The sequence below is a fragment of the Propithecus coquereli genome, unplaced genomic scaffold (assembly GCF_000956105.1).
Source record: "Propithecus coquereli isolate 6110/MARCELLA unplaced genomic scaffold, Pcoq_1.0 Scaffold16, whole genome shotgun sequence".
NCBI lineage: Eukaryota > Metazoa > Chordata > Mammalia > Primates > Indriidae > Propithecus > Propithecus coquereli.
This window is the reverse complement of record NW_012140524.1, coordinates 8,950,586-8,972,033: the sequence shown is the minus strand read 5'-3', so window position 1 is coordinate 8,972,033 and position 21,448 is coordinate 8,950,586.

Sequence of the window (21,448 nt, the reverse complement as noted above, 5' to 3'; positions counted from 1 at the left end):
GTGAGATAACATGATCATGTTCTGCTATTCTCCTCTGCCTACTCTTCCCTCAAAACTCAACTCGGTAATTATAGCTTCTCAGTGAAGCCTTTAATAATAGAAGTGGAAGACATTACGAACTAAAAACATCATTGAAAAACTTACATATAGAGTTATAAACCAAATTTTTGTTCATCCATACAATGGACTATAATTCAGCCATAAAACAGAATGAAGTACATGTTATCCCATGGATGAACCTTGAAAACATTATATCAAGTGAAAGAAGTCATCAGTAAAAGACCATATATTGTAGGATTCCATTTATAAGGAATGTCCAGAATAGGTAAAACTATAAAGATACCAAGCAGATAAGTGGTTACCTAGAATTATGGTTACCTAGAAGGAGAATGGGAAGTAATGGGGAGTGATTGGTAATTAGCACAGGGTTTCTTTTTGTCAGATGGAAATATTCTAAAAGTAGATTGTGGTGACATTGAAGAACCCTGTGAATTTATTAAACATTGAATTGAACACAAGTAAGTGAATTGTATGGTACCTAAATTATAACTCGACAAACCAATTTTTAAAGAATTACATATTATAAAACAAAGACACATTAAGTCAGTCTCATTCCCATTTTTTTCAAAGTACATACATCTGCCTTGAAAAATCTAATCATGTTAAGATAATACAAAATAAATTTAGATTATTCCCTGACAGATAACACTGATGGCATACCAAGGCTAAATACTACTAACAATATGTGTAATAGGAAGATGTTCTACTTATGAACTAGTCTTCAGACATAGTCTTTCAACAGTACTCAATTATTATAATAAAAATATTATTTCACTTTATCACAGATGATAGTGTAGGAAAACATTTTTAAGCCATAGTATGGCGATAGTTCAGAATACAATTTGTTAAAAGTTGGAAATTACAAAGATATTAGAATTTTGTAAGACCTTAGAGATTTTAGAATTCTCTATTTGAGTATGACTGTCATGAAAGAAAATTTTAGCTGCTAACCAAAACTAGATAAATACATGAGGAAGCATTTACTTTATCAAATTTTAGTAACATAAAATTGAAATTCTCTAATTCTATCTAATTAACCTTTAATTTTAATATAAATGCATTAATGAAATACTCAGAGGCTACAGAGCTTAAGGGACTATCTCACCTTTATCCAATTTTGTGATGGTAAGAGTTATATGATTAAGCATCTTGATCAATTCAGTTATATCACCTAGGGTGTCTAACCTCTCTGTTTACTTAATACATATTTGACTATTCAAGTGTATTTTCTGCTGATGAAATTTAAATAAGGCTCCAATCCCTTTTCTAAAGTGTGCATGCACATCGCTTTGAGTTAAATTGGGGATTTGTTGAATAGAAACCATCCATCCATTCATCTATTCATTTACTCAACAAAAAGTTACTGAGCACTTATTATAAGATATTGCATATGTAATAAAGCAAACTGGAGAAATAAAAAGAACATGTACTTTGGGATCATAGAAACTTAAGTTTGAGTTCTGGCCTCAACTTACTATAGGTGGCAAAATCTTTCTGAATAAGTTTCCCAAAGTAGTGATTAATTGAACTAATGTACTTACAGAACCCCATAATAAATGTTAATTTTTCTTTTTCAGCCTATTGTGAAGGCTAGGAAGATGAATAAGACATAGACCTTGCATTTTAGGAGTTAATAGCATAGTAGACACTATAATGTATATAAATAAATTAGGTAAAAAATTATAAAGTAGAAATTTCCATTGATAAAATTATGCATACCAGATATATAGAATACAGCATCATCATCACCAAATAGATACAGCATTTATATAGTTGATTACTAAGCTAATTAAATAATTATCAAGTAAAAAACCCAGAAGATCAATAATCTTAGTTTGTTCCAAAGAAATTCTGAGTAATTTCAAGAAAAGTTTAACCTTATGGAAGAGACGTTTAAGTGTTGGTATTGTTCCTTAAGACAATGAATAAAAACGCCACATTTCCTGTATCAAGAATTTGTTAATTTTGGCTATCTTAACTCCAGCACTTCTCTGTGATTACAGGAAAGTTACTTAATGTCTTTGTTTCTCCATGTCCTCATCTGTTAAATGGGGATTATAATAATTCATGTCTTATAGGATGATTAATAGAATTAAATGAGTTAATGCATATCAAGTGCAAGAATGCCTGGCCCATTATAAGTGCTCAATCAATGTCAGATAATCTTACTATTCTTATTATAATCTTTCATGCCAAAGCAAGAACGTGTAGAGGTATTTTAATTAACTCAATGGGGAAAGCGAAACGTTATAAGGGAAGATATTTTTGAATGCTTCTTGGGGTAACTATGGCTTTTTAAAATATCACTTATATTAATAGCAGCCAAAAGAATGAGATTGTATGATTGGTCAGGACTATATCACTTGCCTTTGGGGTGGACAGAGAATGAAGAAGCAGTTCTCCCACAGGAAAGGTGGTTTGTGTGTGTGTGTGTGTGTGTGTGTGTGTGTGTGTGTGTATGTGGCTGCGGAAAGTACTCTTTCTAGAAGAAGGACAATGGTAGAGAATGCTGGAAGATAAAACAACAGTTGTCTACCTACATATACTACATGAAAAGGGATAGTCTTTGCTTACTGTAATTCAGGTTTTCTAACTTAACTGAACTCAGAAGATGTTAAATAAAAGGGTGACTTCAATATAAAGTCCTTAGGCTAAGGCTGAAGGGAGACTCTCCCTCACTTTCCACATCTAATTGACCACTGAATCATGGCCATCCACCTCTCAAATATTTATAAAGTCTGTCCTCCTCCCCATTTCTATAGCTACTGCTCTTCTCCACGCTCTTGCTCTTCCCTCGCCTTGGCTATTATGATGCCTTCTTTAGCTGGTCTCCTTACTCCAGTCTTAAACCCTCCACGTGAGATAACATGATCATGTTCTGCTATTCTCCTCTGCCGACTCTTCCCTCAAAACTCAACTCGGTAATTACAGCTTCTCAGTGAAGCCTCTACCAACTCTACAAGGGATAGTAGGAACTTCTTCCCAGTTCACGGGACCTACAAGTGGTAGGTTAGCAAACATATGAAAGCACTCAATTATGGGGTATGTTAAATTAGTACAAGTTTTTATTATAATATCCCAGGCAGGAAAGGCATGGCAAAGTGGGGACTCTTATAGGTGGCTGGTGGAAGTTGAAAATGATTGAAATTTTTTGAAAAAATATTTTGATCATATAAGCCAGCAATTTACACATGTTCATTTATAATTTCATTTCTGAGAATATATCTTAAGGAAATAATTCAAAAAAAGAGAAAAGTTTAGGCACAAAATATAGTCATCTCAAAATGTATTGATAATATAAAAAAAAGAATGGGTCCAAATGGCTAACAATAGAGTGTTAATTAAATAAACAACAGATCCTCTCCCTACTGACATGCTGAGGAAAAGGAGACTTAGTATTAACAATTAGCAGCACAGATTAAAACACACATTCCTGTGATGGCAGAGCCCAGAAGTTCCTAAACAGTAATTTTGTTCCAAAACATTAATGTTGTAAAATATTAATTTTGATTAATAAGCAGAGGATTTGTAGTTTATAGAACAATGATACAAACACACATGCTATAAAAACGATTCAAAGGATAAATGCCCAAATATTACAATGTTAATTTTAGAATTACAGGAATTGCTTACTTTCTTCTTTTGCTAATCTACATTTCCTAAATGTTTCTCCAATAAATTATATAATTTTCATAGTAATAAAAAGGTTATTAAATAGAACAAAATTTATAAACAAATTGTATATTGCCAATTAAGTGGATATGACAAAAGTTTTGCGAAGGTTCTGAGTTGAAACGCAGCACCCTCATGTAACCCAGTCTTCCAGTACAGCACCCAGATCTCCACTGGGGCATCCCATCCAGTTCCACTTCTTGTGTAGTAGCCAAAAGTTATTGACTTATTTTGCTATGTGTTAGACACTTTGTCTACACTGGGTTTTTACTTCACAACCACCCTATGAAGTGTACATTATTAATTCCACTTAACACATGAGGATACCAGGTTGAACTTGGTTGCACGTGGTCACCTGGTTAGCATGTGGCAGAGCTGGGATTTGAACCTGGGACTGCCTGACTCTAAATTCTATTTTCGTTCCAATAGATCACATAACCTTTTCAAAATATGCCTGTGTATCAATTCCTTATTTTGTCTTCAAGTGTTTCTAATTTTTTTTTTTTTTTAAGAGACAGGGTCTCGTTTTGTCACTAAGGCTGGAGTGCAGTGGCCCAATTATAGCTCAATGTAACCTCAAACTCCTGGGCTCAAATGATCCTCCCACCTCAGCCTTCCAAGTAGCTAGGACTACAGGTGTGTGCCACTACAGCTGGCTAATTTTTTTTTTTTTTTTTTTTGTAGAGACTGAACCTTGCTATGTGGCCCAGATTGGTCATGAACCCCTGGCCTGAAGCCATCCTCCCATCTCAGCTTCCCAAAGCACGAGGATTACAGGTGTGAGCCACTGTGCCCGTCTAATATATTAAATAAAGTAATTGAGCCTGGCAGGTAATGAAAGGTGATGGGAATGAGTTAGTCAGGTTATAGTGAAAAAAATACAAGAACTCGAGGCCTCTCCCTCCCCATCCATCACTAATCCTTCTTCCTTTTCTTTTCTTTCCTTACTATCTCTAAAACTAGTTTGTTTTATGACCTTGCCTATTTTGTTCACTGCTTTACCTCCAGTACCTAAAACAGAGCATGACTTAAAATAGGAGTTAATAAATAGTAGATGAATGAATAAATGTATTCGTGAGAATATATGCAAGTTCTTCTCTTTACTAGCTATGTCTCTTGACAAATTTACAAGCCTCTCAGCTTTTAAATCTTCATTTCTTTAATGCAGTACTACCTAAGGCTATGATAAGGTTAAATCCATTCATTCAAAACCTGCTTACTGAGCACCTGCTATATGCCAGATATTGTTCTAAGCAATGTGATAAAAGCAGAGAACAAAACAGACAAAAATCTCTGACGCAGCTTACACTTTGGTGAGCGAAGAAAGGCAAGAATACAACATAGCCTGTTAGATGGCGATAAGTACTTTGGAGACAAATACAACAGCTTGTGGATAAGAATCTGAGAAGAGGGGCTGCAATTTTAAGCACAGTAACAGGGGAGGAAGACATTTGAGTAAGGAGGGAAGAGGGTGAGCTATGTAAACTGGGGAAAGAACTTTTCAGGCAGAGGGAACAGCATGATGGCATGACTATATTTTCAGAGTGGCTGTCATGCAGTGAGTGAATGGGAGAGTAATAGAAAATGAGATCTGATTAGTGAGGGGTGAGGGGGAAGGCATGGATTGTGTAAGGCCTTGTAGGCCATTGTAAGGATACCGGCTTTTGTTCTTAGAAAAATTAAAAGCCATTATAGAGGTTTGAGCAGAAGTGGGAAATCAGGTGACATTGGATCAATATTTCTCAGTGGAGTTGCTATTGGCATTTTGAGTGGGCAACTCCTCTTTGTCCCTGCCATCAAGCACCTGGCAGGTCACTTAGCATCTCTAAACCGGGCCTACTAAACGCCAGTAGTAATCCTCAGGTCTTCTGACAACAAAAAATGTTCCCATTTATTTTCAGAGCTATGTTAAGAATACACTTAAAGTAGGTCAAGGTAGAGTCTATTTTAATATTCCAGGAAATAGTTTATATTATCTCAAGCCAGAGTAGTGGTGGTGAATTCAGAATATTTTTTTTTCAGGTAAGTTTTGCCAATGGGCTGGGTCAGGGTGTGAGTGAAACCTAAGAGTCAAGGATGACTCCCTGGCGATGAGAATGAGCATCGCTATCCACTGAAATTGTGAAGACCAAATGCAAGTGGAGCAGATTTGATGAAGAAAGCAGGCATCAGTCAGGACATGTTAAGAACTACCATGGAAGAGCAGATATATCTAGATTTTAGCCAGAAATTTAGTGAAAGGAAGGAATAAGCCCTAGTTCGGAACTGAAGGATTTTGTTAGAGAGCATTTTGGGAGGACATAGGTTAAAATGTTATATAAATAAATAAATAAATGATTACTGACAACTAATTGTACTCTATTAGCCCTTCTAAGCAATTAGATTATGTTAAGAAAAGTTTTTTTTTTTAAATAATATAAATGGATGATTCTAATTGTGAGATTTCAAACAATAAATGGTGTGGTGGAAGGCACGCTTTTAACGTTGTTAAAACCACACCATGCCTACGTTGCTTGGAGTAGATGTCCTACAGTGAGATTAAGGCTGAGCCTTGGGAAAACAGTGGGTGACACCACTGGCCCATACCTCATACTGACTAAGCATCGTCACTTTCAACACTGCGGAGTCAACTGTCAATATACCCAACCTTTTCTACATTTATGGGTAATTTCAGAAATTTAGAGGAAAAATCATGTCCAGATATTATTATACTCAGACACTTTTTCATAGGCAGAGTTGAGTCATTCTTCCATGGACAGAAGAAATTATTCGACAGAATGCAATAAACTTATATGATACAAACATACAATTTAGGGTTGCTAGGAGGAAGTGTCCAGTTGCATCACGGTTAAAACTTTTTCTAGCATTCTGCCTGCTCTCAAGAACAGAAAAGCAGCATTTTGAACAGCAATGCTCATCATATAAACATGAAATTTCCTCAAAAAGGTGCTGAATAAACCAAACTCATAGCATCAGAAACTTTCATTATCTTTGGATTTAGATCACATTTGTGAACATCCTATCTCAATATTTTCTATTAATATCCCTGATGAGTAGAAGTATTTATATTCCAAAAGAAGCCCTAGCGCACACACATACACATACGAATGCACTTTGCTTCCTTTAGAAAATGGCATCATTTTCCAGCCTGACTTGGTCTATTGTTAGAGATCCTCTTTATGTAATAATAGCGGAAGAGAACTGGATACAATTCTTCAGGCAGGTGGCATCTCCAATCACCAGTTAGCTAAAGAACTTAGAAGGGTTATGCAAAGGTGGTCGCTTGAACTAAAGTGGAAAGGAATGAGATCAAGAAGTAGCAGTGGTAGACAGATGCCCCACTGGTTTCACATTGTTGTTTCGCTGGAAGGACATAGTGTGTCATAATGAATTACCATTAATTTGAACCAGCAGTACTGTTAGATTGAGCCCAGCAACCCGGGATGACAAACAGTGCCTGCAAGATCATCTAATGAGGGACAAGGCCGCTTCAGTTGTGCCGCTTCCCTCAATTAGTGGACAAGGCTTTTAATGTCGCTCTGCACAACTAAAGCAATTTTGATTACTTAGAGCTAAGTCTCCATTTAGAATGTTTCGGAAGCTGACACAGTTTTTTTTTTTTCTTTTTAAATATAATTTATCTAGAGAGTGTTTGAATGGTAATAAGCTATTTGAAAGCCAATCACATTATTCCTTATTTTTGCTTAAGTAATATTGAAATATATTTTTAAAAAGTTCAAATGATAGAATTTACTCTAGCAAATGAAATGTAAATAAGATAGCAAATGATTAAGAATATTCCGAGGGTCTGTGTGTGTGTGTGTGTGAGTGTATGCAGGCACTATGGGTGTCTCTCTGTGCCAGAATTACAGTTGGTGAATTTCACTTCATCAGCCAACATTATCAGGAGGGTTGCATATTTATTCTATATATCCACATTTTTAAAAAATTCCAGATCTTGCCTTCTTTGGCTGGGAGCACTTATATTTCATAGCTTTTGATATAGGGAACTGATGTTTCCACTTCATTATTTTTTTCACTATGTCACTGCATGAGGAAAAGCACTGATAAATGTAATGGTACAATTTTATTTAATACTGTGATCACTGACTTATCTCACAACTAAAATCTTACCTGCACAAAGGCTATTTAAGCCTAATAAATTCCTCTCATTCCCAATAGAAACATACAGGGTGCTCATTCTCTATATACACAGCATTCTCCCATCTTCTAGCTTTCTATCCATTCAGTACATTTAATTCTCAGACTGTTTGCCCTGGGTGAAATTCTTTGAAATTTTGCCTGTTCAATTAGAAGGTCACTGGATAAAAGGAATTACTCATGTGCTAGACACACAGTAGGTACCAATAAATTTTGGTTATATTGATCTCAAATTCTACCCAAATAAAGAACATGAACCTCATCAACACACACACCTACCCCCTGCTTCCCTTCCTTCCCTCGGGTGCAGGGCAATGGCAGCACCAAGAGTTGAGAACATGAATCTACAGCAACACCTGATCCATCACCAAAATCTGCTATCCCACCAGTAATTTTTTTAAAAGTTCATTGCTTAAAGGAGGCCCAATAGAAGCCAGTTTTTAAATGACCAACACTGTCACATCTTTGTTTTATAAAAGCTCTATAAAAACCTGATGAATAAAATCATCCAGGGCAGAGGATTGCAAATAGCTTGGAAACTTTCAGGGCTCCCCCCTGCCCTTTACTACAGTCATCTTTCATTTTCTTAAAATAATTTTAATAATTACTTTTTTTTTTGCCTCTAGTTGACTCCAAAAGCATGTTACATGCTCAGGGAGCTGGTTCCATATTAGTAGGAAATGGTACATCACTGACATTGTTGGTGTAGTAAATAAAAATTATAAGGAAAAAACAATACGGTTCATTAGGAAGCAAGTAATATTTCCAATAATGGTGTTATATTTTTAATAATTTTAATGACTTAGAAACTGGCAAATAATTTACACAGCTTCTGTATCCCTCTCTTCCCAGAATATATGATAAGAAATCACGTCATTGACTCAATTATGATTTCAAAAGTAGAGAAAATGATGAATAGTTCCATTTATTCTCCTCTCTTGCCAACACGGGTAGTATGAGAGAGGGAGAAGGGATTCCTGTTAGTTGCAGGAATTGAAGAAAAATAAAATTTAAGGATTAAAGGGAGAGGGAGAGTACCAGTAATGGATACGGGTCCGTAGGGGCCACTCTCTTCAGCACTTCCTCCTTCACTTGTCTTTGTTCTTTAGTAGAGAGTATTGGCCTGAAGTACCAACAACAGTGAGTACCATTTAGCTTTCTACCCATGCTAGTATGGAACATCTCAGGTATTTTCTCATCTTTGTTGATTAAATTTTATTTTTTTAATACATATAATATCCACATGGTTCAAAAGTCAAAACTATATATAACACTAACTCTGGACTTCTTTCCATCCCTGTCCCTCTATGAATTCCCACCCACACATTATACACAATTATTTTCATGAATTCTGGCTTCTCCTTCTTGGGTATCTTTTTGCAAAAATGAGCAAATAGATGTATTTATTCTTATTTGCCCTTCTTTCTTATGCAAAAAAATAGCATTTTGTATATACTCTCTGAAATTTTCTTTTTATTTATCTCCACCTAACAATGTATACTGGAAATGTCTCCATATTAGTGAGTAGAGAGATCTTCCTCATTATTTTTTATAATTACATAATACTTCATTATATGGACATACTTTAATTTATTCAACAGGTATTGTTATTGATGGGGATTTAGGTTATTTCCAATATTTTGCAATTTCAAATAATGGTATAATTAATAACCCACATGAATGTTTTTGAAACTAATCATATGATTCTGAGAAAACCACTGGTGGGTAAGGAGACTGCCTTAGTCTACTTGAGTTAGTGTCAGCTGTCTCAACATTTCTGATACGGGAGGTGAGTAGGATTGGGCAAGCTGAATTGTTTTTGATGCTTTCACTAGAGCTCAGATTTATTCCTAGTCTTCAATATAGATCTATGTGAGCAGAGCAATTATGAAATAGTCTTGGTTGATAGTAAGGGAGAGAAAATACATTTTAAGAATTTTCTAAATTTTTCTCCATTTCACAAGACACTTTTGAGACCCCAAGTTAACCTAAACCCACTGAAAGTCTTAAAAACATAAAAGCCAGAAAATATTTCCCTATGTGCACATATTTTTGTAGCAAGAAACAACCCTTAACTTTCTTTAAATTTAGAACTCATATTAGAGGTTTCAAATTGTGATTGAAAAAAATGAATGAATGAATCTACTGGATCCAACAGGATTCTGGCACAAAAGCTTGGGGGTAGCTTCCAGCAATAATAAGCCTGAATTAAGAGTTCTGAAGGCACACAGGTGTGTTTAGCAATAGCTTTTTTCTACTCTTTAGCAAATGAGGCAGCTTACAGATACGGTAAGGACCGTCCTTCCTGCAGTCCCCATGTAATGGGCGGGCATGAATCCCGGTTTGTGGCTTCAGGCTGCTGTGTGTCCCATAACACATTCCCTTCTGTTGTTGCAACCTTTACGGGAATGATGACTAATACTTTGAGGAAAGAGAAGAGGTCAGACAGCTAGCCCAGAAAAAACTGCCAGCACCGAGAGGATATACTAGACAATCGCCTGTGAAGCATAACATTCTAAACAACCAGACCAGGGCGTCCTCAGGGGAGGAAAGGAAGAGGAGAGAAAAAAGGGATGGTTGTGTTAGTGTTTGCCAAAAAACAAAAGTCTGAGAAATCCCTAAGAGATACCACAAGGGAGGTAAAATTTACCTTTTCTACGATTATTGTTGATTTTCCCTTTACCCTCAGAGTGGACTGAAATACAGCTAATATTCAGAGGAAAGCTCAGAGATTCTAATAAAGAGTATGAAATAGGTTAATGCTTTGGCACCAAGATTTGATTTTTATTACCCGGTTTTTTAATTCACTTGTATTATTTACAATACAAATATCTGATTCACCTGTATCCCTTTGGTCGGAGAGAAAAATAAAAAAACTAGGGTGTGGGGTGTGGATGGCTTCCTAAGCAGCAAAATCATTGCTAATATAAGCATTTTGCTGTATCATCATCTAATTATCACATTCAGGGCATTAATCGAAGCACCTCATTTAAGGTGGAAAGAGAGATTTGCTAAGCGCAGATGATTCAGCATAGTGTCTTTCAACGAATACTGTCATCTCAAATGCTTTTTAGAAGAAGGTATAGTATAACTAAAAAGTAAAATGCAAGCATTTATTAAGTTTATTTACTAATAAGGTACAAGTTCCATTTTAAAAAGTCTCTGTAGTCACAAGCATCAATTTTTCCCCAAAACTGCCCTGTCACATAATAATTTGTATATATAAGATACATAAAACTTATTTCATGTTTAAAAGGCATCCCAGAGAGATTAGATGTGGATGGGTGTGAAGAGTGGATCTGGGGAACGGAATGGGTGCAGATGCCTCCACTGACAAAGGGAAAGGCATATGGCTTCCTTCCTCCCTGGTGTGCCCGGGTCTCAGAGAGAGCTCTAGATTTCCCTGTGATAAGCTTCTGCTTTCCAGCTCCACTGGGAAGATATTTTGTATGCCACAGAAAACCAAGATGTTTGCATTCCCACCAATCCAGGGATAAAGCATTTTCCTCATACAGACACAAAACATACAGTATATGAATGTTTAATGGAGGCTAAAACTGGGAGAGGAACAGAAAACAAGAACAGAGCAGGTTAAAAAAATATCTGGTTTCTCTCTATCAAAATACTAATTAAAATTCATGTTCATGGGGATGATTATACATATGTTTTTGAACTAAAAGTCTAACCTGGCACTATTTTTTGGCCTTATTTTTGTGACAACATTTTTGTCCATATGGCATGAAGTGAATCATTTTGCATCTTTTTTTAAGCTCTATGTGTTTTTCTTGTTGTCTATTCCCTCTTCTCCCACCACACACACACTGGCAGCCGCTACCAAGTTACCAAATGCCAACTCAACCCTGCAAGCTGGCTGCATGGAGCTATATAGTACTGGCATCTTCCTTTCTTTGCAGAAATATTCTCTCTCTCTCTCTGTCTTTCTGTGTGTGTGTGTCTCTCTCTCACACACGCATGCACGCACACATCCCGCATACACACCACTGAAGCACCCTGAATATTTCTCCTTCATTTCCATGATAATCTTTTGATTCCGCGGGATGCTGCCCAGCTCCAGTGTGTGTGCAGCACTGGCTGCTGGCCTGCTGCAGAGGCCCACATCAGCTTATTCGGTGCCTCTCACCCCTGGCCCTCCTTCTCTATGGCACCCTGACAATTAGTGGTTCACTTAAGAATTGCTATAAATTAATGGTTAATCGAGCCCCTGTAATTACTTTAGTCACAGCAAAGCTCAAAAACCACGATTGTCCAGTGGTTCCCCCACCCCTTTTTTTAAAAATCACAATAACCCATGTTCCTGCTTTTGCAGACAAGGGACTGCTGCCTACGTGCAGTGTGGCCGCACTGCCTGGCCGTCCGGGTCGTGGATGGCACACGTTTTGTACACGTGCTGCCTCCACCAGCATCAGGCACTGCTGAGTTTGTGTGGAAGGGCAGCAACTCCACCTAACAAATGTAACTTTAACAACAGTAAAACAACCTAATAGCTTAGCATGCCAGGGGGCTAATGTGGCGGGCCATTTACTGCTGCACTAAATAGCCCCGGTTTGATTCTCACTGCCAAGTGTCGAACTGAGAATTGCAAGGCAGGAGTAGCTCCTAATTCATTAGATAAAGGGGGTCATTGCTCATAGGGCTGGGGAAACCGTAGAAGGATAAGAAAAAAATGAGCAAGGCATTCCCCTTTCAAATGCCATCAAAACCTGAGCTACCTGTGGTCTGGGAAGGCAGAGTCTCTGCAATATGAAGGCTCTGTTCTTGGCACTCATGTGCCAAGTTCTAACTTCGGATAAATTGATTTTAATTTTGCATTGTTCATCTGGAAAGAGGCTAGAAAGGAAAGGGCTCCTAATACTGAGACCCGTTATTTATTATTTATTATTTGTACATCACTTTGACACCCTTGGAACAAAAGCAACAACACGAGAAGGAAGTATGATTTAGCCTTGGCTGTAAAATGAGCCACTACTGAGATGTCCCTGCCAGCTATTCTGCCTCATGTGCCCTGAAAAAGTTGCTGTGGACAGTTGTGACCTGGCTAATAGGCTGGGCAGGAAAGAGACAGCCAGCAATAAAAGAGAGAACAAAATTCTTGTTAACATACTACATCTCATAATATTGTCTTTCTTTCTTTTCTCCTTTTTATTTTTATTCCAGGTACTTTTAAAGAGTTCTAAGTTCAAACTGCCCTGAATGGTCATGGTAATGTTATGTGAACAAAATAGTTCCCCTATCTTGTTTTTTAACAGAAAAGAGAAATCATCAAAAAATTTCAAATGAGATCTCTAAAATGGGACATCTTTATTTCCTGAACGTTAGCCCTAAAACAACTGATTTCTCTAATTCCTGCCATCACTCAGATTGGCCTTGAATTACCTCCCAATAGGCCTCCCATGTGCTTCTAGATGAGAGTGTGTAATGGGGGATCTGTTAATTAACTAGAAGCAAAGTTGCGCGGTGGGGATCAAACACTGGATACGTCCTAAAACTCCCACAGAGAAGATGAAATGCAGCGCAAACTTTAAAGACTTCCCGTCATTAGCTGAGACCTTGCTGCTCCTGGCCCAGACCCCTCCTGTTTCAGAGAACAATGAGGACAATGACGGCAGAAATGAAATAGTGCAGCCAGGAACAAAGGAACTAGCTATTTACCGGTAGAAAAAGAAAGAAGGGGGGGCGGTGGGGAAAGGGGAGAACTTTCTTTTTCTGTGGTTCCTGTCTACTTTTAATTAATTTATGACTGCCAGGGAATTACACAGAGAGCACACCCAAGCGCACTGTACCCCAGCTCAGTGTTAATATATGTAATATCTACTGTTTTCTCCCAGGAAAAGTGCAACCCGCTGGAGAGAGGGACACAGAGGAAGGAGAGAGAGAACAGGACAGAATGAATGTAAAGGGACAAATTGTTGGCCTGAACTTTCACTCTTAGGATCAGGGTTCAAACTGGAAGATGATGAAAACAAAAGAAAACAAAGCAACACAGTCCGAGGAGTGACATATCCTCTTAGATCAGTTCTTGATCACCGTAAAAGACAGGAACTGTGCCCTGACACAAAGCTCAAGTTTCGCAATTTTCAGAGGTCTCCTGGTAACTTCCATATAAATGTACATAAATATTATATCAATAGAAAAAGCACACAGTCATGATACTGACTTGTTCTTTCCTGTTTCTTAACAAGATAAATCGAAAAAATTATACTGAAAATTAAGCGAACAACTGAGTAACAAAACCTGACTATGAAAAACCTAGTCCTCATTTCACATTCTGTCTTGAATTTTTGCAGAATTCAAATCAGGAGCTTTTCCATGTTTCTTAAGTGCAAGGCTTCAATAGGGTAAAGAGAATAAATCAGAGAACCAACAAGGTGCAAGGAGGAAGGCTTGGTCTTCGTGGCTCCATGGTGGAGCTCTTGCTCTGAGATGGCCCAGTAAGATGAAGGAAGCCATTGTTTAGAGGGGCTGACGGCTCTGCTCTTGTTCTTCAAATTGCAGTTGAAACAGCCACACTAGAATTATTTTCTTTTTAAAGCTCAATAACAAGGCTCTCTTTTCTGTTTTCAAGCCACATGTTTAGAACAATAAGGGGAAACTCTGCAAATGGATGAAACAAGCAAATATCCCAGGCTTGTTTTATGACTGATCTTCTTACTTCTCACCTGTCTCATTGAAGGCATTGAAGGGTTTAGTATTTAATAAGCTCAACCACAGACTCAATTCTAGGGTAAAAAGAAAGTCTTAAGCATATAGTTCAATCAACTGAAAATACTATATAATCAAAAGGGAGTATAGTTTAGAGTTTTACCATTAGATGCATATACCTTCTAAACAGTGTTAAAAGTTAAAAATGAGGTGAAAGATACACTGTCAGTTATTGAGACTCTCATCTGGTGTCTCTACATACACACTCACAAAGAGTAAGGGATTCCCCAGTACGTTTTATGAGTGATAAGACCATGCCATTTACTAATGACAACATGGCAGAATGGCATGATAGAGTAGGAATGAAAGGACCCCAACATCTAACATCTAAAAACTTACAGTGTATCTTAGAAAACATTATGTACTCTCTGTGGTCTCAGTTTCCATGAGTTTCTATGGGGAAAATAATTCTCCTGATTACTCCAAAGTTGATTTGAGTGTTTAATGATATTACTGATGTCAAAGTATTAAAAAAAGCAATCAATTTACTTTCAATTTGACTGTCCTCTACTGTTCCTAGAACAGTGCTGGGTCCAAAACAAAAGGTATTTAGGACCTAGGAATCTACAATAGGGTTACCAGTTCCTTTGGGACTGCATAATTACCTTCAAACTTTCTGAACAAGTTTGTAAATCAATGGAGGAAAAAATCACACTTTCTATAATCCATCCCAGATCATTTCATCCTCTCTTTCATTCACCTTGTGTTTTTCTTTTTTCTCTCTGTCCATTTACCATGACATAAACAGACTTATATTATCTTTTTCAAAGAGAGTAATGGGCTACCTATTTTCCACTTAATTCAACAATTTTCATCTTTCTATTTAAACAACATTCTATTTACACAGTATTCCCTAAAATTCTTAACATCTTTTGTTAATCTTTCAGTCCTTATGATAACTTCAGAAATTTCCTTTACACTTACAAAGAGTTCTATAGGTAACAGCAAAATCAAAATAACAAAGACCAAGAAGACAAAGCCTCAGTTATGGCTGTAAAGACACTTTCTTGACACAAAGAGAAATCCACTGACACCTTTAAATAACTTCATGTAACCAAGGATTAGAAAATAAATCTATTCCTAAACGAGGGAAGAATCCTCCGTGGCAAGAATACGGACCATTGAGACCACAATTGCTAAAGGAGTGTCCTAGAACAGAAAGGCAGGCCAAATATTGCTAATTTCTGATTCTAAGAATGGCTTGATAAGAGTGAAACCTCTTGATTCAATGAATAATCCTATTGGTTAGATATTCTGGCTGGACAAAAACATATCTAACCTGGCCTTCATGGTCCTCCTGGTGGCTTTGAGAAGTAGTTACATACCACTTGCCTTGGTATTCTGTTTGGCCTACATAGTATTAACTTTAAAAAAAGAAGAAAAAGTATTTTCTACTATTTAGAAACTGAGAGACTTCATATAATATCCATATTTCTGACACTTTTAAAAAACTTGGAAGATCTGTCAATGTTATGCCCACCCTCCCACATGGCAGCAATCTACTGGTACTAAATGGAAGCTGCCCATGTGACAGAGGCACATAGCTTTTGGGTTCATCCCAGTCCTCACTAGTTCTGCCTGGCTCTTGTAGTAAGTTGAGTTTTTGACACCTGAAATTTCAGAGTAGGCTTTAGGGGATTGAAGTAGTAAAATATTCAGAAACTGTTTCTCAGAGCATAGATTTCACAGCTGTTCCTCTTATGCTCATCATGAAAGACAAAAATGTGAAAACGAATAGAAAAATACAAGATAATGGTCATACACACACACTAAAAATGAGTAAATGAATCATGTTTAAAATAAATGCAAAGAAAATGGAATAAGGACAAAAAAGCTTTTAGAAAATATCCTAACCAATATATGATATGAATAACAATGAAAATACATAAAGCATACCGAGAAAATTTAATCAACAATAAAAATGATAACATTTAAAAATTGTATACCATTATGAAGACAAAACAAATATGGAGAAAAACTAATAAGCCAAAAATATGCCACAAAAACCATAGATTAGTATAAAGTGATAAGCTAAAATTATGTTAAGGAAACATAGGTACAAATTACAGAACTGTGGGATCAAAGAGCATGAAAATGTAGTAAAGGGAAAAAGTTTAAGTTGGTAATTCAGAATCCAGGGTTTAACATTCCTTTGTATAAGCAAACTTTAAACTAAGTTAGCTTCAGACAATCTACCCACAAAGTTGTCCTTCCAAACGTGGGTTTTCTTAGTTGGTAAGGTTTGAGGGATCTCTGAATTTAGGACATTCAAAATAAGACCGTATTAGATGGAACTGTCAACTTTGCTATTTGTTCCCATCTGGATATGGCGTAGCCAGCACAAGGAAGGCCTCTATGCATATTTGGCATTAAATAGCCAGATAGGTTTTTAAATAGATCCCTGGAAAGAACAAGCTGGAAAATATAAGCATTCTTCTCCAATATGCTCAAGTAAGAATAGATCAAAGATCAGAACTTGTGTCATGACTTATCTAGGAAATGTACTCAGAAGAATAAAGGAAAGGCACAGCTTGCTTTCCAAACTATCAAGAACGATCTTTCGGGGAAATTTTCTTTGTTTCATGGGCTCTTGATTCATATCCAATTTTGGATGTCCCAATCTAAACATGGCATCTGAGGCCAACTTCCTCATACTTCCTATTATGCTGGCGTGCTTTCTGCCTACTGTTCTATAATATGTGCTCAGAAAACTGAAGATAACTTTAGCTTCAGTTTAAGAGGCCATGCCAGAGGACCTATAATATTTAACTGCATAATTAGAAAGGTAAATATGTCCCACAATAATAGTTGATAATTTATTTTTCCAATGTCACAGAATATAAAGGATTCCTTGCACCTGAACTTTTGAAATTACTGACATTTACCATAGGACCAATAAATTTTTTTTTAAAAAATCAATCACTAAAATAAGAGCTTTCTAAAATAGATCACATATTTACCTGTCATCAAAGATAACAATCTTTCTGATGGCTTACGGTTTTAATAAGGAATATCACAATCATACTTTGGAGGATTACCAAGGTTTATGGAGTTGTTAAATGCTACATCAGTGGTTCTCAACAGAGGTCACATTTGCCTCTCCCCACCCCCCAGGACCTTTGGCAAAGCCTGGAGACAATTTTGTTTGTCACACTGAAGTGGAGGTAGGAGGAAGGCGCTGCTAGCACCTAGTGGCTAGAAGCCAGGACTGCTGCTGACAATCCTGAAATGCACAGGTCAACTTCTCCCCCAAAAGAATCATCCAGCCCAAAATGTCAACGGTGCTGAGGATAACAAACGCTGCACTACACTAAATGGGATCAATGATGCCTGCAGGACTCAACATTTGACTTTTACATTTTGTTCGTTTTGCTTTTATTTTTCGTCTCCTCCTCTGCACTGTCTCATATATACTAAGACAACCCCAGGATGGTCCTTCACCTTCCTAATTTACTGCATTATTCTGCTGTGGGCTTGGAAAACATTTTTTTCAAGCTTCATACAACCATATAGTGACTATGGAAGAAGGCTTTAGAGCTATCTTATAAGTAAAGCTTAGCAACTCAAAGGCATAGATTAATTAAATAATTTTATGTTTTCTAAGCTTATTTTTGGTTCGTAGCTATTCCAATTACTAGAGGTCACCAGACTGAAAACAGGCGAGGGAAAGTCTCTGGTTTATTCAAAACTAAAGAACCAACAAACAAATGAAAAACACATAAAACCAAATAATGGAAATACAACATGAATTTGTACTCTACTAATTCAAGATTAATGATATCTTGAAAGAGACTGAGCTAATATATGCCTTCCACCCTGAGTAATAGAATTATTGTAGCCAAATGAATCTCATAAACAAGACCCAGAAGAAGAAGAGCAAAATGTTTATCTTGTTAAGAGTGTACCCTTTATTATATGTGTTTCATTTTTTATGTATTTCATTAAAACTTGAGATTTAGGCTAGTATTTTTACATGTTAATGATACATAATTTTTATCTATATGTAAGTTTCTATAGTTTGTAAGTTTGGCTATTTATGTATTTGAGAGTAATACAATCGAATTTTTAAAAGGATATACCGAATCTTATTGTATGTAAATTATACCTTAATAAAGCTGATCAAAAATAAAAAAAATTAAAAAAAAGGATAATGCCACTTACGTACAAGACGTTCCCTTAATTAGTCAAAAATTTAAAAGGGGCTCTTTACTGATTGGTTATGTTTGGATGCTTATTACTGATTGGTTGCTTTTTGAAACCTGCCACTGATTGGATGACTACTGATGCTTGTACATGATTGGCAGCTGACTACTACCCCAAACTGTATAAAACTAAGGGAAAACAGGGAAGTGGTGCTCAGAATTTGGTGGCGAGTCTCCTCTGAGCCCGCTGGCGAATAAACTCTGGTTCTCCGACAAAAAAAAAAAAAATTTAAAAGCTGCAACTAGTAGAAGACTTTGCATGAACCATTCTGGAAGTAATAAAGAAGTAACAATGATTAATCAGATGATAGAATTTGTGCTGTTTTCATATCTGTTAGTCTGTGTATCTAGTGCTGAGAGGCATTGCTTGGTGTTCTAGAATTCAATACTTTAATCAATCGGACTGCACATTAAATTCATTAACTTAATGATACAAAGTTACCACCTGTAAATTTGAGAAATTGCGAAAATGAAATTTGGAATTTCCACGGGAAAAAGTGTTAAATTCCAGATTGCTGCAGGCTAGCAGGGAAGAAATTGGGCCAGAAAGCACAGAGAGCTCAGTTCTGATTCAATGCAGCTGCCACCACATTTGTGAATCTTTGCCTGATTTATGTACACAAGACTATTTGCTTGTAGTTTCCTTATCTTCTAGTTAGTAGGATCTGAAAGGCAGTACTGAAAACCAGGGAAAGAACATAAACAAGAAGCAAAAGTTGGGTAAGTTTGCAAAGCAGTAGGTTGGTAATCAGAGACATTTCCCAGACACCATTCTTGTTTGGAAGTTTTCAGACTTTAACCATAGGGACGCTGGCCTGTATTTTTGTAATTATTCAGGTAGAGGGCCTATAAGGGCATTACAACAGGTGAAAGTAATAAACACATGGGGGAGTTCAGTGAAAGGTCAACCCCAGTCCTCCCCAAAATAGGTCAGTATCTACAATTCAAAAAAATAATGCAGATCTGAAATGCTCCACGAATTCTCTAGAAGCCTAAAATAGGCATCACTTGGGAAAATGTTTGAAGAACTTTGACAATCAATCTTTTGATCATTAAAGGTACAAATGTCTACTGGAAAATGAAAAGCTAACAAGAAATTGTTTTTTTCAGAAATTGATGTTATAACTCCAGAATGTAACTCCTCATGGCTTATTTAAGTTCTGAGTTTACCATGTTACTGGATTTAAATACACAGTTTTTTTGTTTTGTTTTTGGGCTTCTTTTCTTTTTTTCTTTTTTTGAGACAGGGTCTCATTCTGTTGCCCAGGCTGGAGTGCAGTGGCGTCATGATAGCTCACTACAATCTCAAACTCCTGGGCTCAAGCAATCCTTCTGCCTTAGCCTCCCAAGCAGCTGAGACTATAGGTGCATACCACCACACCCAGCTAATTTTTCTATTTTTAGTAGAGACAGGGGCCTCACTCCTGCTCAGGCTGGTCTCGAACTCCTGACCTCAAGCGATCCTGCAGCCTCAGCTTCCCAAAGTGCTAGGATTATAGGCATGAGCCGCTGTGTCTGTCCTGAATCCATGTTTTAATTTCAGGGCTCTACTGGAAGTCAGGGAAGCTAAACTATATGAATGGTAGCACCCTAGGAAAAGATCCCTTAATGCTTCCTGAGACAGAATTCTCCAGAGCTGCCCTGGGTCCTGCCCATCCAAGATTTGGAACCCTATGATACTCTAATATCCTATAACTTTTTTTTTTTTTATAAACAGTTGGCTAGTTTACTGTCATGTCGAACTAAATGAACCTTAATTGATTAACTGAAAACTTTAACTGGTCAATACTAAAGTGAGTTGTTAATAAAGCAAGTTTAATTCAGGTATGTAGATTATTGGATACTAATAATAAACATTCTAAAAATCAGAAGTTAAAGTTCATTTTGTGATTTTCTTCAAACTGACTTGAAATTTGAATAATTTAAACTCCAAGCCTGGTACTCTTTCTTAAACTATTTTTTCACAAGCAACCTGACAAGAAGAAAAAGGTAACAATTATGAAATATTTGAAGTAGTCAGGTTGCATTTTTCTAAACATGAATAAGGTACTTAAACTCACTTTGACATTGATGACATACTATTTTATTTAACTACCTATTTCATATGTATTATAAATGTCTTGTTTACACAGCTAGCCTACAAAAGTCATTTGGGGTTAACTTTGCCTGATAATTCCAGTGAATTCTCCATAGCATCAAGCACAAATGATGATATCCTAGTAAGTTATACATAATAATTAAAGTGAAATGATATGTGTTAAATGAAGTTAAACGTTTTTTTTATTTCATTAAGAGAATCACTTCAGATTCTAGTAGTTATCACAATGTAACAAAAAATAACTCTATCTTAACTCTCATAAGGGTAACAAAAACAGTGCAGCTGAATATTTTAAATGAAACATATGGAATATTCTACATGTTTAAAATGAAGGAAGTGGGAGCATTCTCCCACCTCTTGGGACAGTGCTGCCACATCCACATTGTATGACACTGTATGAGAATGCAAAGGAAAGTGACCAGGGTTGGGAAAGGATGAGTTCATCCTCTAGGAATCCCTGGTCCTTTTAACTGCCCAGAGAGGACCCTGCTGGGCCATGATTAACTGAGAAGCAACACAATGGCCCTTGTGTTAG